Source organism: Taudactylus pleione, unplaced genomic scaffold (assembly GCF_031769625.1).
Source record: "Taudactylus pleione unplaced genomic scaffold, aTauple2 ptg000864l, whole genome shotgun sequence".
Classification (NCBI taxonomy): Eukaryota; Metazoa; Chordata; class Amphibia; order Anura; family Myobatrachidae; genus Taudactylus; species Taudactylus pleione.
Window position 1 is genome coordinate 1086508 of NW_028285266.1, and position 15847 is coordinate 1102354.

Sequence of the window (15847 nt, forward strand, 5' to 3'; positions counted from 1 at the left end):
CAACATCGGAACGCAACGAGCGTACTGCTGTTTGCGTACGGCTCTGAATGAGGGCCAAAGTTTCCAATTTGCTGCTGAGTAAGCACGTTGTGTGATATTGTATTGACAGAACTACAATGCCCTTCATGTCAGGCTTGCTGAATTTGATTAAGATATGCTTTGCTGGATTCTAAATACTTCTGTTAAATAAACAACATGCAAATTTAAATTAAAAATAGTGTTAATAATAATAGCTCCAGGGATTATCAGGTCAGAAACACATTAATATCCTTCCTTAACGCATTTCAGTTCCCACAGTACTTTCCTTAGAAGCATACTGTATATTACTTTAATCAATCCTCTTTCAATTGGAGTTATGTATTGGATAACTTGAGACAATCGTATTATACCAGAATGTTGTTGCTTTTTATTTTAATCAATTTAAAGTTCAAACTAAGCGCATATACATGGATAACAGATATCTTCTTCTTGGAGTGTGTTTTCTAGTTATTTTTTGGATAATCTGACCCTACATTAAAGACATACAGTATAGCACTGTGTCCCTAATTGAAGGGTGTACCATTAGTATATCATTGGTATTAATGACAAAGAAAGTTACTTATTGCAGCAATATATTTTCCCAAAGGCATGTATGATTCCAGGGACACCGAGAAGGGGTAGAGTGGGTACTATATACCTGGGTCCGGGTTTGTTGGAGGGTCCCGGCTGGGGTCCGGCTCCTGCAGCCCTCTCCCTGCTGCCCCTCTACTTTAGTTTGGGCAGGGAGAGAGAGAACTGACTGCTGCTGTAGATCCTCTCTCCCAAACCCAACACAAATGCTGCTGTCGCGCTATGTGTTGGGCTAGGAAGAGGCTGCTGCAGCAGTCAGTCCTCTCTCTCCCTGCATTATATGCAGGAGGGAGCGATTGCGCCCCCATACACTGGCGCCCCCCTGTGTGGCGCGCGCAGCCACGGGCATGTTAATAATTTTTTTTTGGAAGGTAGGTGTCTGGCCATACCACCCTGGGTTTGCCATGTCCCCTCCCTGTATAACTAAAAATTTGCTTCAGCGCTGTGAAACACTAATATTCTCTTAGGTCCTTATGTTAACAGGACTCAATTAATCCACACATTTAATTATAAAGAATAATAAGAATTAGTCATCTAAATACATTTCCACATAAGAGTACAATGAAATAGCCTGTAATCACCTAGTTAGCTAATATCCATTCAATAGTTCAATAGTGTCAAGCTATTATACATAAAATCAATACTCGCTTTGCACTTATATATAAGTGATAAAGAGGCAATTATATATATATATATATATATAAAAGCAGAAATATCCTTTCAGTCTTTATATGTAGTGCTAGTTCACAAATACAGATTAATGTCTATAGAAAGGCATAAACAGTGTAGCTTATATTATTGTAGAGAGACAATCCAGGTAATTGCCGGATACAAATAAGAAAAGTTCCTCTCATGAGGTTAATTTGACCACAACACAGCCCAGCACTGTCATATATAATCACTGATCTGTTTCTGCAATCCAATATGCAGAGTTTCTCTCCGAGATAAATTGACATGTTCAGCTTAGAGGTGCCTTACGTGATCGGTGCACTTCCCTTGTGGGTCTGTAGTGCACTGCCAGCTTCCAATATTCAGCTGTGGTATGCTGTACTGGCATTCACAAAATCTCTCCCAGGGTAACTGTAGCACAGACCAGCTCAGGAGTATCTTGCGTGACTGTTGTGCCTTTCCGCCTGGGTCTTGGTAATAAGCAAGTTTCCAGCAATCAATGGGAGCGTTTTAGAGCAGATTGCATAAGACTGTATATTATGTTAGCGCTCAGTCTCCTGTAGTTCAGGCGGCAATATAAGAAGGGCTTGTTGGTCAAAGCATATAGCAACTGGGGATCCTCTGATGCATTTCACCCCTATATCCTGTACCTGGGCCCGGCAGAACTGTTGGCATCCCTGTATGATCCTTCAGTCATGGTTCCTATAAGAGCCCATCCTGATGATGAGAAAGAAGTGATTGTTTTTCCTGAAGACTTTGAATTTCCTGAAAATAACATTTGTACATAAGCTTATATCTCTAATTCAGCGAAGGGCCTATGATTTGCCGTTCTATCATGAAAACATCTAACAGTTTGTCTATATACATAAATAGCACAATATAATCAATATGTATAACAGCCATGTAAGTAATTTAGGGGAAGATGTACTAAGCTTTGGAGAGAGATAAAGTGCATGGAGATAAAGGGGTCTATTTACTAAGCCTTGGATGGAGATAAAGTCGATGGAGATAAGGTAGCAACCAACCAGCTCCTAACTGTCAGTTTTCAAACACAGCCTGTGACATGGCAGTTAGGAGCGGATTGGCTGGTACTTTATCTCTATTCACTTTATCTACATCCAAAACTTAGTAAATAGACCCAAAAGTACTAAACAGTCAGCTTCTAAATGTCATGTTACAGGCTGTGTTTGAAAAATGACAGCGAGGAGCTGATTGCTTGGTATCAGAGGCGTATTTATAATGGGTGCAGAGTGTGTGGCGCACACAGGCCCCTGGGTCCAGTGGAGCCCACACCATACACCCTGCACCCATAGAATGTTATACTTACCTGTCAGTAGTTTCTGGCACTGCAGAACAGCAAAAATCACTGGGAAAATGGCAGTGGTCATTTTCCCAGTGACTCATGCATGTGAAGTACTGATGTCCCTGGAAATAAGGCACGGGCACCATTTTCCCGCAGACCAGGCGCATGCACAGTAGATTCTGGCACAAAGCCAGAATCTACTGCTCCATTAGAGAGGAGGGGGCCCGTACTGAGGATTTCATTCAGACCCGGTCGCAAGCGCTGAGCGCTCGCAACCGGGTTGATGGTTAGGCCCTGTGCACGCGCAGCGGCCACATTGCACGTGCGCAAGCCCGGAGCGAGAGAGAAACTCTCTCGCTCAGGAGCTCACTACAAAAGGGCCGGCTGTCGATGTTGATCAACAGCTCGGCCCATTTTGTAGGCGGGGCAGGGGGGTGGCTACACAAACGGAGGCATTCCCAAGCGAACGCATGCCGTTTTGTGGGCGGCCGCACTGACATCAGCAGTGATGTCAGTGGGGAGTTTCCTGTTTGATCAGAGCAGGAAGCTCCCTGGGTCTTGCGGCTGCCGAGACCCAACCTTAGGGTCTCATCGCAATCCCCGATGGTCGCGATGGTCTTGACCATCGCGACCATCAACCTGGTCAGTCGCTAAAGCTGTGGGTGGTAACCCACAGCTTTGCTAGCGACCAGGAGGCTGCACTAAAAAAAAGAAGCGGCCGCCCTCATTCAGAGAGAGCGATCGCTTCTTGCGACCGACTCTGAATGAGGGCCTGAGTCTGCACACGGGCCCTCTCCTCTTTTAAAACACACCTGGTTGGTACATTATGTCTCTCCAAGGCTTAATACATCTACCCCAAGATGTATTTGTGCAATGTTATCGGTTTGAGGATGAATTGCCAGCTGTCATTCCAATACATGTTCAATAGTACAACTTAAACATTTAAAGCAATGAGTCGAGTTAAATAGCCAACTTTCAGCAAACAAATGGGTAGAAATACTGAATCAATATCAATACTCAGCAGGGTATCTCTTAGATTGGTCCTCTCCTATACCTAAGCAAAGGCCTCTTTGTTAGAGAATGCCACAGAATGGCATCTGTAGAAATAACATGACAGTGTTGGTTTATGGCATATTGTTTTTTATTGCATGTTTATCCATAGCATGGCTGTTAGAATTACGCATAGTAGAAATAACAAAATGATTAATAAAAAAAATCGGATGCCTTTTTGTGGTATTTACCCTAATGGATGAATTGGGCTTTATATTATAGACTGATAATGTCAGCGCTGTAACCACAATTCAGGAATGTACTGTAGTTGACTCTCTGCAGTTGATGTATCTGAATTGGGAGCATACAATAGTGCATGTACACTGGATGATGTGGACGATTTGTCATTCCGATTTGCCTCAAAAAACAAATAATCCAATATATCACCTATTGTGTACCCAGCTTACCAGTTTAGAATTTATCATCTGTAATACAAGTTGTACTTTTTTATGCAGTATCCAGGTCTTACTTACTGCCTTTCTATGCTATTATTATTTAAAAAGGATTTGGACATTTCTACACTTGTCCATTTGTTTATTTCTTTTACTGTGATGTTCTGGTTTTCTGTGTAGCTTCTTTGCTCAATTGTATTATCATATTAATCATTGCATTGCAACGAATATATAGATATCCCAAATTATATGTATATTTTTTTACTTTGATTTTAACTTGAGTACTCTCCTTTGCAATATAATGCAGGTTTTCCAGTCCCTGAATGGTGGTGTTTTATATTTACATTTAGTTGTTATGGTGCGTACACATGGTACGATTAAAATGCACTATATGAACGATAACGATATCGATCATATCATTATCGTTCATATAGTGCATATTTCGGTGCCTCCAACCCACCAATGACCTGCAATGCACGGGCACGTATGGACAATAAAGATATTGTCCATCGACCGTTCATGCAGGCCAACCTGGTCGATATTGATTAGGTTACTATAGGGACCCGCGATTGTTGATCGCGGTTCGATAGCTGTCGTTGGTGGGTTGGTGGTATGCTGAATGATTGATATCGATCATCCAGCACATCCGGGAGATCGTTCAACGAAATCGTTATCGTTGATGATCATCCCGTGTGTATGCACCATTAATGGCTACTATAATGCTATTTAAATGTCAATGTTTTTGCCGCTTTTAAATTTGATTATTTATATATTTAGATCAATGTTTTACTTCTACATTGCATTGCATTGTGAAATGCACTTCTGGTTTTCTTTGCCAATATGATTTTACATTTTTTCACTGAGATTTTGAGATATTTTCTGTTATTTTTATCAATTTCTGTCCTCCAAGATTAATTGCACAGCATCACTTGCAGTACAAGGATGGCGGAGTCTTCCATCATGCTATTACAACATTAGATTGAATTCATGCTATTAGATTACCAATTCTATTATGCTACCCTTATGATCATATATTTGGTGTTTTAACAATGTTGTTCTTTTTTAAACTTTGCTTGTTGGTTTTTTTCCAATTCATGTTTCATGGTGAATGTAGTATGTTTTTACTGTTGGTATTTTTTTTTAAATTGTTATGTGAACCTGGCACTTTGGGTATAGTAAGTTGAGTTGATTTTTACCTATGTTTTATGCCTTGACAAATGTATCTGTATGTGACTGAAACATCAAATTTGTTTACTACTTTTGTTAATAAACTAATAAACATTTTTTTTACTACATCAGAAACCTATAGAGAGAACCCCTGAATCTGCAACTAGACTTTGATTCCACTTGGAGTGGCACCCCGGAATGGGACTCTGATGTGCGAGTGCAGATAAAAAAAAAAGACTATATATATATATATATATATATGTGTATTAGGTGATGAGCGACTGACGTATATTAGTGTAATTATTTGTAAGATGTGCAATTTATCCGGCAAACATGATACACAGAATGTATATAGATGAAAAATAATATCACAATTTAATAATAAAAATAAATACACAAAACATACATATAAATAGATACTGATCCACAATGTGCAAAAAGTGCTTATAAATATTTTAAAAAGATGCTAAATACAATTCAACCATTTAAAGGCAAGTAGAATTCATATATTTTAAATATCCAGTAACACAGAGGAATCAATATGTAAAAACAAGTAAAAAACTCATTCTAAAAAGTTCCAAACTTGTTTTAAAAATAAGAAGTTTCAATGGAATATAATGCTTATCTGTAATAGTTCATTTCAGGAATTTGCAGCTAACCCAACGCATTTCATCCACTTGGGGACTTAATGAAGTTGGGATAGCTGCCATTGCCTGAAATTAACTATTACAAATAAGCATTATATTCAAATTGAAACTTCTTATTTTTAAAACAAGTGACTCAGTGCAATATAATAACATAAAATCTATGAGTAATTCATAACTATGAAACATCATTTGGGTATATAAAAAGTTAAAACTGGCTTAAAACTTCATATAAAAAAAATATTATTTAATAAGAGTTTAAGATATTTAAGATAATGACAATTGATTAAAAAATATACAAAAGAACATATATAAATAGTTAGAAAGGAATAAAAAGGCAATGATGATAATAATATAAAAGACAATGTATAGCAATATTTGTAAAAAACGGATATCAGCTTATCTTTCAAAGTGTTATGTAGAGTTCATGTGGGCAAAGATCAGGGCCCAACGTGTTTCGTCCTCTTATTTGGACTTCATCAAGGGGAGTGAGTGTAAAGGGACATAACAGGGCTTTTATAGCAAAACTTTAGGCCCTAATTGGATCACATGTTTTTTTATGGACATTACTTCCTGTATTTCGTATTTAGCTAAATATATCTTAGTTAGTAATTTTAAAGCTAAAGTGTATATCGTAACATTGGTTATAAGTGTCTAGGTTCATGGTAAAAAAAAATATATAGGTAAATGTCCTTTCTATTACTTGAAAGATCATGATTTAATCCCAGTAGAACGCATCTGAAGCGCACCACGTCATTTCCGGTTCCCGGACTAAGGGCTAATCCAAGTATGTCAGTATGTATGTCCTTGTGGAACGCAGATGGACCGCACCGTGTCACTTCCGTCTTCTTACAACCTGGACTGTGCATATCATCAGTGTTTTACATAGCTTCCAGCCTGTCCGGTGCATCGCGGCCAGAGGTCCGCTCTGCCACTCCATAGGATGCCGGTGGGGCTCATCACCCTCCCTCAACCTATTGGAATTGGTTGGGGAATGTGTTACTTTTTTCTCTTCGCTTGCGTGTTTCCAGTTTTCTTTAGGTCACGTGATAACTTCCGGTCCTCAGGGCACATGGTGGCCATCTTTGTCATTTTTTAGGGTATTGCTAGTTGCGGATCAGGTTTCTGTTCCAGGTCCTTCACTTGTAACATATAAAGTCCATCGATCAACCATCTTGGATAGCTGAGGATGTTGAATGTTATTAGTTGTCCATTCATCTATTAATTTCAACTTTTCATGGTTCTATATATTCAAAAAAGAGAAATTAAATGCAGATACATATATATAAAAGAGCTTTTGTGTCCATAATGGTTTGAGAGCTTTATATGCTTTATATGCCATAATGGTTTGTATTAAGCATTACAATTTCAAAATACATTTGGATTCAGTAATATTGATCTTAATTAATCAAGTTTAAATAATTCATTTAGTTCAATCACAATGATATAGTTGGTGGGGTCCATAATCAAAAGAAGAACATCTATTTCAAAAATAGTCAGATTTACCACATACATATATCTATGCTTAGTGCTTAGATGACTTAGGTGTATGTATATATATATATATATATATATATATATATATATATCAATATATATTCATAAATCCCACAATTTTAGTGTAAGACAAGACTCAGATCCATATCACATTGCAAATGCCTTTAATATGGAGTGACATTGTATACTACAACACCTGGTTTTCCTAAGTGGTCTCCCAGCCAAGTACTGACCAGGCCCAACCATGCTTCGCTTCCAAGATCGGACGAGATTGGGCATTGACATGTTGGTATGGTTGTAGGGATGTTATCTCTCATGCATCTGTTTATGGACATTGCCTTGAGATCACTTACATCAGGTAAAGTATGCATCTTAAAAATAGCGAAATTTCATTTAGTTATTAACCAACTGTCTATAGGTGTTGAAATTAAGATTCTAATCCATGTATTTTTTTGGTGGAGAGATACAGTATTGTCAATGGCTATTGATATTTTTGATGTAAATAGAATTAACATTTTTCCCATGTTATAAATCTGATATTTTTTTATATAAATGGGGCTATTTCGTAGTTGTCATTGAACCCCATGGGAAATATAGTATTTAGTTCAAAGATCCAGAACATTTCCGGTTGTGAGAGTTTTTTGCTCATATTCCCTCCTCTTTCTCCCATAGTAACATGTTCTATTGCTTTGAAAGATAATTCTTTTGGGTTAGATCCATGATGTGTGGTGAAATGTCTTCAGACCATGTGGTTTTCTACTCTATTCTTGATGTTTCTCACATGTTCTTGCATTCTTATTTTGAGAGGCGTCTTTGTTTACCCCACATACTTGATACCACATAAACATTCTAGCAGATAGATCACTGATGTGGAATTACAGTTCATTAATTCTTTAATTTTGTATTCCTTTGAATTGTTGTGGTTTCTTAAAGTCTTCCTCTGAGGGTTAAGAAATTTGCAGATGTTACACCTCCCACATTTGTAGCATCCAATGCACTTATGTAGAGTTCTGCTAGGTTCTAATGTGTTGGTTCTCAATAAGATGGGAGCTAGAGAGTCTTTAAGGCTTTTCACTTTTCTGAACACCATTGGTGACCTTGGTGGAAGTACGTTCTTCAGAATCATACAAATTTTCTCTTGTCCACTGTATGTGGTAATAAAAGGGGTTATAAGTTGATCTTTGTTTTCTTTCTGTTTGTATGTTAATAATTCAGAACTCACCAACTTTTCAGTTTTTTGAATAACTTTACCGATGATTTCTTCTGGATACTCTTTATTCCGAAATCTCTCTTTTTAAATTTTAAACTGTTGGTCACACATATGTTGATTGCTTCCAATTATGTTTAATCCTGTGGAACTGTGAGTACAGAATGTTATCCCTCCAGCTCTTCAAATGGTTACTTTTATTATGTATGTAATTGTTGGTATCAACTTTTTTGATTAAGTTGTTTGTAAGGATTTTCTCATCTTCCCCTGTCAGTACCAAGTCTAAAATTTCTATGGAAATCTTGTTGATGTTTGAAGTGAATTTTAAATTTATTATTTGATATGTGAGATTAAAAAGATTTTAAAACATCCTGTGAACCCTCCCATACCATTAAAATATTATCAATATATCTTTTGTAAAAAATGATGTTTGTTTTAAAAGGGTTATTATTATTATATACATATTCTTCTTCCCAACATCCCATAAACAGATTTGCAAAGTTGGGTGCAAAGGTGGTCCCCATTGCCACTGCATACTTGTCTATAAAAGTTGTCTAAAAATGTAAAATAGTTGTGTTCTAGTATGAAGGCCATTAAATCACACAAAAATTCTGTGTGTGTGATGTTTAGTGAGGAATCTTGATTGAGGAAGTGTCTGCAAGCATTAATCCCTTTATGGTGTTCGATACATGTATATAGTGATTGAACATCTATAGTGACCCAGGAATAGGTATCCTTCCACTCTAGATTCTCCAATGCTTGTAGTACATGTGTTGTATCTTTTAGATATGATTTGAGTTTTTGTATATTTTTTTTAGAAAAATATATCGACATATTCGGAAATGTGTGAAGTGATTGACTCGATACCAGCAATTATTGGTCTTTCCGGTGGTTCTACCACTGATTTGTGTATCTTGGGTAGAAAGTAAGAAATGGGGGTTATGGGACTAGTTTGCATTAGGTATTGGAACTCATTATTGTCTAAAATATCATTATGTAGTCCATATACTAGAAGGGTGCTCAGCTCATCAATGTATCCTTCCAGGGGATCGTTTTCAAGCAAAGTATAAGATTCTTTATCCCCTAAAAGTCGGTCGGCCTCTTTCAAGTAATATGACCGGTCCATGAGTACTAATACCCCCCCTTTGTCAGCTGGTTTTAAAATCACATTAGTATTCTTTTTCAGTTCTTTTAGTGCCTTTTTTTCTCTATTCTTAAGATTCTGCTTCTTTGTTGGCTCAAATTCCTCTTCACATAGTTCTTTCTTCACCATTTCGTAAAATATGTTAATGTGGCTTCCTGTAGATTCAATCGGGTAGTATTTGGACTTCCCCTTCAGGCCAGACTTGGATTATTTCATTTCATAGTTGTTGATGATTCCAAAAGGCAGTGGTTTTGTTACAAATGACTCTTCACAGCTTTGTAAAGCAACGTTTCAGGCTTTATTACCCTTCATCAGGCTGCACACATATCACATATATATAACAAATGTCATGATTCACTGACTCAATAACGCCTAGCCCAAACCCCTGTACTTAGAAACATATAATTTGTGGAGAATATGCCTTGTCATAGGCACCCACTAAGCAGGGATTTTTCTAAATAAGACTCATAAGGGGGTGAAAAGGGCTAAAATGTTTCCTCCCCCTTTCCAATGTCCTGCCTGACTGACTCATCCATGCCCTCCCCAAACCACTTGACCAAGAAACATGAAATGCAGAGAGTATATTCCTTCCAAGATGTAAGCACCCACTAAGCAGGGATTTTTCAAACTTTGACCCCTTAAGGGGTAAAAAGTGGTAAAATGTTTCCTCTCGTCTGAAATGATTGGGTGACAAAGCAACATGTCTCATGTGCTGTGGGACTGTAAGCTCATTGTCTGGGTCTAGTGGCAGCTTCAGAGGTGTGGCTGCACTGCAGTCCAATATTCAAATAGGGGAGCCACACCAACTGCCAGTGATGTTTGGCAGCAGTTGGGGTGACAGCAGTGGCAGGCTGGGCCGGGGGGCAGGGTGCCATGTGCCCCCAGGGCCGCAGCATCATGCGGGCCATGGGCAGTCTGTGTCACTGTGACACAGACTGCACCGCATGTGCAGCGCTGACCGGATGCAGTTCGGTCAGCACTACACAAGTAACAAACACACAGCTGCCGGTACAGCCGCCGGCACCGGCAGCTGTGTGCTTGTTTTGATCAGCAGCCAATGAGAGTCTGTCAGACTCTCATTAGCTGCTGCTGCGCCCACTGCAGGAGCCGCTCCATCTTCTGGCTCCGCATTGGGCAATGGGAGAGGCGTCATGATGTCATGATGACTTTCCCATAATGCAGAGCGGCCCAGCCTGGGAAGGACAAACAGAGGAGCGGATGACGATGGCGGGAGCGGGGATTCAGGTAAGTGTTGTTTTTTTTTTTAAATTACGTGTGTCTACTGGGGAGGAGCGGGCACTACAAAGGGGAGACCACTACTGGGGGCACTACAAGGGTGGGACTACTACTACTTGGGGCACTACAAGGGGGAAACCACTACTGGAGGCACTGCAAGGGGGGGACTACTACTACTGGGGGCACTACAAGGGGGGACTACTACTACTGGGGCACTACAGAGGGGGAACCACTGCTGGGGGCACTGCAAGGGGGTGACTACTACTATTGGGGGCACTACAAGGGGGGGACTACTACTACTGGGGGCACTACAAGGGGGGGACTACTACTGGGGGCACTACAAAGGGGGAACCACTACTGGGGGAACTACAAGAGGGAGTGACTACTACTGTTGGCACTACAAGAGGGAGACCACTACAGGGGGCACTACAAGGGGATGATCACTACTAGGGGCACTAAAAGGGGGAGGCACTACAAGAAGGGACCACTACTGGCAGCACTGCAAGGTGGAGACCACTACTGGGGATTATTACTGGGGGCACTTCAAGGGGGGGACTACAACTGGGGGGACTACTACTGGGGGCACTACAAGGGGGGACTACTACTGGGGGCACTACTACTACTAGGGGCACTACAAAGGGGGGACTACTACTGCTAGGGGCACTACAAGGGGAGGGGACAACTACTAGGGGCACTGCATAGGGTGGAGGGGACTACTACTAGGGGCACTACATAGGGGGGAGGGGACTACCACTGGGGGCACTGCATCGAGGGACCACTGCTGTGGGCTCTATAAAAGGGCAATACTGGGGGTACTGCATAGGGGGGAGCCTACAACTGGGGCCACTATTTAAGGTGCACTGCATAAGGGTTACCGCTATTGAGGGCACTGCATGGGGGGTGGACTGCTACTGGGGGCACTATATAAGGGGCACTGCATAGGGGGTACCACTACTGGGGGCACTATATAAGGGGCTTACTACTGGGGGCACAAGAGGCACTGTACAGGGGGGATCACTACTGGGGGCACTACTGCAGGCCTGCATAAGGGGGTCCTCTCCTGGGGCACAGGTGGGCACTGCATATGGGCACCATGACGGGGCTGCCCCTAATCTTTATTTTTACTTTAGATTAATCCCATATGGACCCGCCTCCTCCCTGGAACACTTGAGGTGGGGGGGGGACGCCGTAGCATGCAAGTTCTTCGGGCACCCTGGCTACACGCTACTCCTCTGCCAGGGCTGCCTGCCGCATTTGCCTCCCAGGCTAAAAGTTGCCAGCCAGCCCCTAGGTGACAGTTGATGTGGCTCCACTATTTGAATATTGTACCGTACTGCAGCCCCACCTCTGGAGTCACCACTGCTAAGGACTTAACACTTTCACAATTTTCAGATACTTCACTTGCTTTGTATTAGGAATATTTATTTTATCGAACATGGCAATTTAGCTTTTGTATGTTAAAGGGGAGATGGTGCCTCACACTATTATCCCCATCACAGGAGATAGAGCCTGCCTTTTCTGGTCCCTCTCCTATCTCATGTACAGTATGATACTCATATAATAGCTAGGGAGGTGCGTGAACTAATTGTGATGCATTTATTATTTATTTATTAACAGTTTCTTATATAGTGCAGCATATTCTGTTACGCTTTACAATTGGAGACATAAATAGAACAAAACATGGTAATAACAGACAGATATATAGGTAGGAAGGCCCTGCTTGCAAGCTTACAATTTAAAGTGAAATAGGAATTGACACACAAGGATAGGTGCTATACATTGCATCTTGGTCCAGCCAGAATGCAGAGTTGCTTGGCAGGCTGCATGATCCAGTCACACAGAAATGTCAGTGAAATATCAGGAGTATGTGAAAGAAATAGAATGTGTGAGGTTATGTGTGGACTGTGAAAGGGGATATAATTAGATATGGAAGCTATGAAGGTTATGTGGGCGGTTCTGGAATCTGATAAGCTTGCCTGAAGAGGTGAGTTTTCAGGGAAAGCTTGAAGGATTGGAGACTTGAGGAGAGTCTTATTGTGCATGGTAAGGCATTCCATAGAGTGGTTGCAGCCTGAATAAAGTCCTGCAACCGTTAATGGGACCAAGTAATGCGTGGGGATGAGAGATGCAGATCTTGTGCTGAGCAAAGAGGTCTGGTTGGGAGATATTTTGAGATTAGTGAAGAGATGTATGTTGGCATGGTTTGGTTAATAGCCTTATGTGTTAGTAAAAGTATTTTATATTGAATATGATAGAAAACCGACAACCAATGGAGGGATTGACAGAGCGGGGCTGCAGACAATGAATGTTTGACAAGGAAGATAAGCCTTGCAGCTGCATTCATAATGGATTGTAATGGCGATAGCCTATTTTTGGGAAGACCAGTAAGACTATTGCAAAAGTCAATGAAGGAAATAATGAGTGCATGGATTAAAGTTTTTGCAGTGTCTTGTGTGAGATATGGTTGAATTTTAGATATGTTTTTAGATGTGTGTAACATGATTTTGGAGCAGATGGAAGGTGGGAAACAAAGGCCAGTTCAGAGTCAAGTATAACACCAAGGTAGTGAGCTTGTGGGGCAGGATGGATTGTCGAGTTATCAACAGTGATAGAGAGATCAGTTTGGTAACTGATATTGGCTGGTGGAAAAATAATAATTCTGTTTTAGAAATATTAAGCTTCCGGTTGCGGGATGACATCCGAGATGAAATGGCAGAAAGACATTCAGTAACACTGACCAATAGGTAGATTTGAGTATCATCCACATACAGATGGTACTGAAATCCAAAAGGACAGCTTAGTTTGCCAAGAGAGGTGGTATAGATTGATAATAGCAGAGGACCTAAGACAGAGCCTTGTGGTACTCCAAGTGATAGAGGTAGCGAAGAGGAAGCAGAATCAGAAAAACAAACAGTAAAAGAGCAATCAGATAGGTAGGAAGAGAACCAAAACAACTGGGAGGAGTTCTCTATCATGTCCCAGGACAGCAAGGGTGACAACTACACCAGCTCCACTGAGTACTTCCTTGACATGTACCAACTCTTTACAGATGGTGGTTTATGTGAACTGGTGGTGGCAGGGAAACCGTTCCAGTTCGTCTTCGAGGTTTCTGCAGTAGTGAACTCTATGAGATTTTTGGTGTTGTCACGCCTTGAGGAAACTATGATTTATAACAGGACCTCTCTATGGGCCATTGCAATGAGTTCTTGCCACGTGAACCTAAAAAAGTGTGCACCACTTAGGGCATACTGTACCTAATAAAAACATACTTTAAGATTTAGAGTAATACTAAGGGATATACTGTAGTGCACCCTACTGTTAACTGATTCCTTTTCTTGTTTTAGTTTAGTGTATTTGTACTTGAATCAGTGGGTAGCACCTACAAATTATACCAAAGTATTCATTCTTTATTCTACGTGTAAGCAATATTTGTATATTTCCTTTGATGTAAATTGCTACTGATACAATATTCTTAGTGCAGGATTTCCTTCTGTTATCAGTAATTAGCCCACCTGCTTCCATAAACAGAAATACTCAGAACTTGATCTATTGGAAAACTTGAAGGTTGAGGTTGAGAACCACTGGTCTACTCGTTGCTGGTCAGGAGCCAAGCAGTCTCAAATACAACTCTGTACTTCTAAGGGCCTAGTTCTGAGTCAGACACTGCAGCGTCCACTTAGGGAGTGGTTGCCAGGGTAATAATTAAACACTTGCCGACTTGTTTAAAACCCCCACCAGGAGAGTCCTGGGGTGGTTAACCATGTCAGATGAGCAGAGGGCGTGTCACCACAATTGTGGGATTTGTGCCCTTGCCCCCCGCTGTTCAAAACCACAATAACCATCATTTTCCATTGGTAAATGGCTACAATGATGAGAGTCAATAAAAATAATATCATCCAACCCTCAGGCCACCAACTACAAGTCGCAGCAAGTCCTGGTAGTGATCATATGCTTGGACATGTTGTAGCCTGTATAACTGCATGTGTCTGCTTACACATGTCTGCCAAGGCTGTCACAGCATTCTGGTGTGTTTGCCAGCCTGGTAGCCAAGAACAAGTAATTTCTGCAATAGTGCCTAACCGATTGCGTTATTTTAGCCCCTCCTTCCTATGGACCCACAAAATCTCCCCTCCCTGTCCACTTCACTAGGATGTTGGCGGGATGCAGGAGATCTGCCTACTCTTTCCAAAGTGTGGGGGGCTACCTAAAAAACAGGAGCCTCCCGCAACTTCAGGGGAAATAGGCAAGTATGATATAACCACTTGTAACTGATCTTTCCTGGTTTCACTACCTGCTCTAATTTACTGCAAACTGTTTTGTGTTCTCTGGAGATAAATATTGCACTTAGGCTGGTTATTCACTGTTATTCTCAGCCCAAAATGTCTATATCTGCCAGCTGGGATCGAGAATTGTGTAGTGTGTATGCAGCACCAGGGCTCTATGGTCTGTGGAAAACCAGTCGGATCGGCTTCCAACAAAGCTTGTGCTGCACACACTATGGCCCGTATACAATTACAGGTGAAAAGTCGGCAAAGTTTTGCCAGTTTGAGAGGCGAAATCTTTCCGTGCGCGTCCCCGCTTTTCACCTAAAAAACAGGCAAAAACGGAAAGCGGGGAATGCGGAACAGGCAGCTAGAAATTAAAGAATAGGTGAAATCAGTCTGTACCCCAAGAAAAGAAGCACTAACATAAGAAATTAATATAGATGTGTACTAATAGCCCTAATATAACTATCTGGGGTCCTTAAGTTGTGTAAATAGCTTGCTATTAGCGTCTTTGTAAAAGTGTTGAAGAATGGCATAAAGCAGTATTTCTTGGTGAAAATAAGTAGTCCAGTCAAATTTGGGGTACTTGAAAATGGGTGCAAGCATATTTTAATGTCTCTAATGTGAACTTTTTAAAAATGTGAAAATTCTACCTGCTACAGTA

The 15847-nt window shown here is 40.7% G+C and overlaps 1 pseudogene; it reads right to left on the bottom strand.

The window, feature by feature from the left end:
- Nucleotides 1–7515: 7515 nt before the first annotated feature.
- Nucleotides 7516–7634, bottom strand: LOC148474233 (5S ribosomal RNA; annotated as a pseudogene).
- Nucleotides 7635–15847: the final 8213 nt, after the last annotated feature.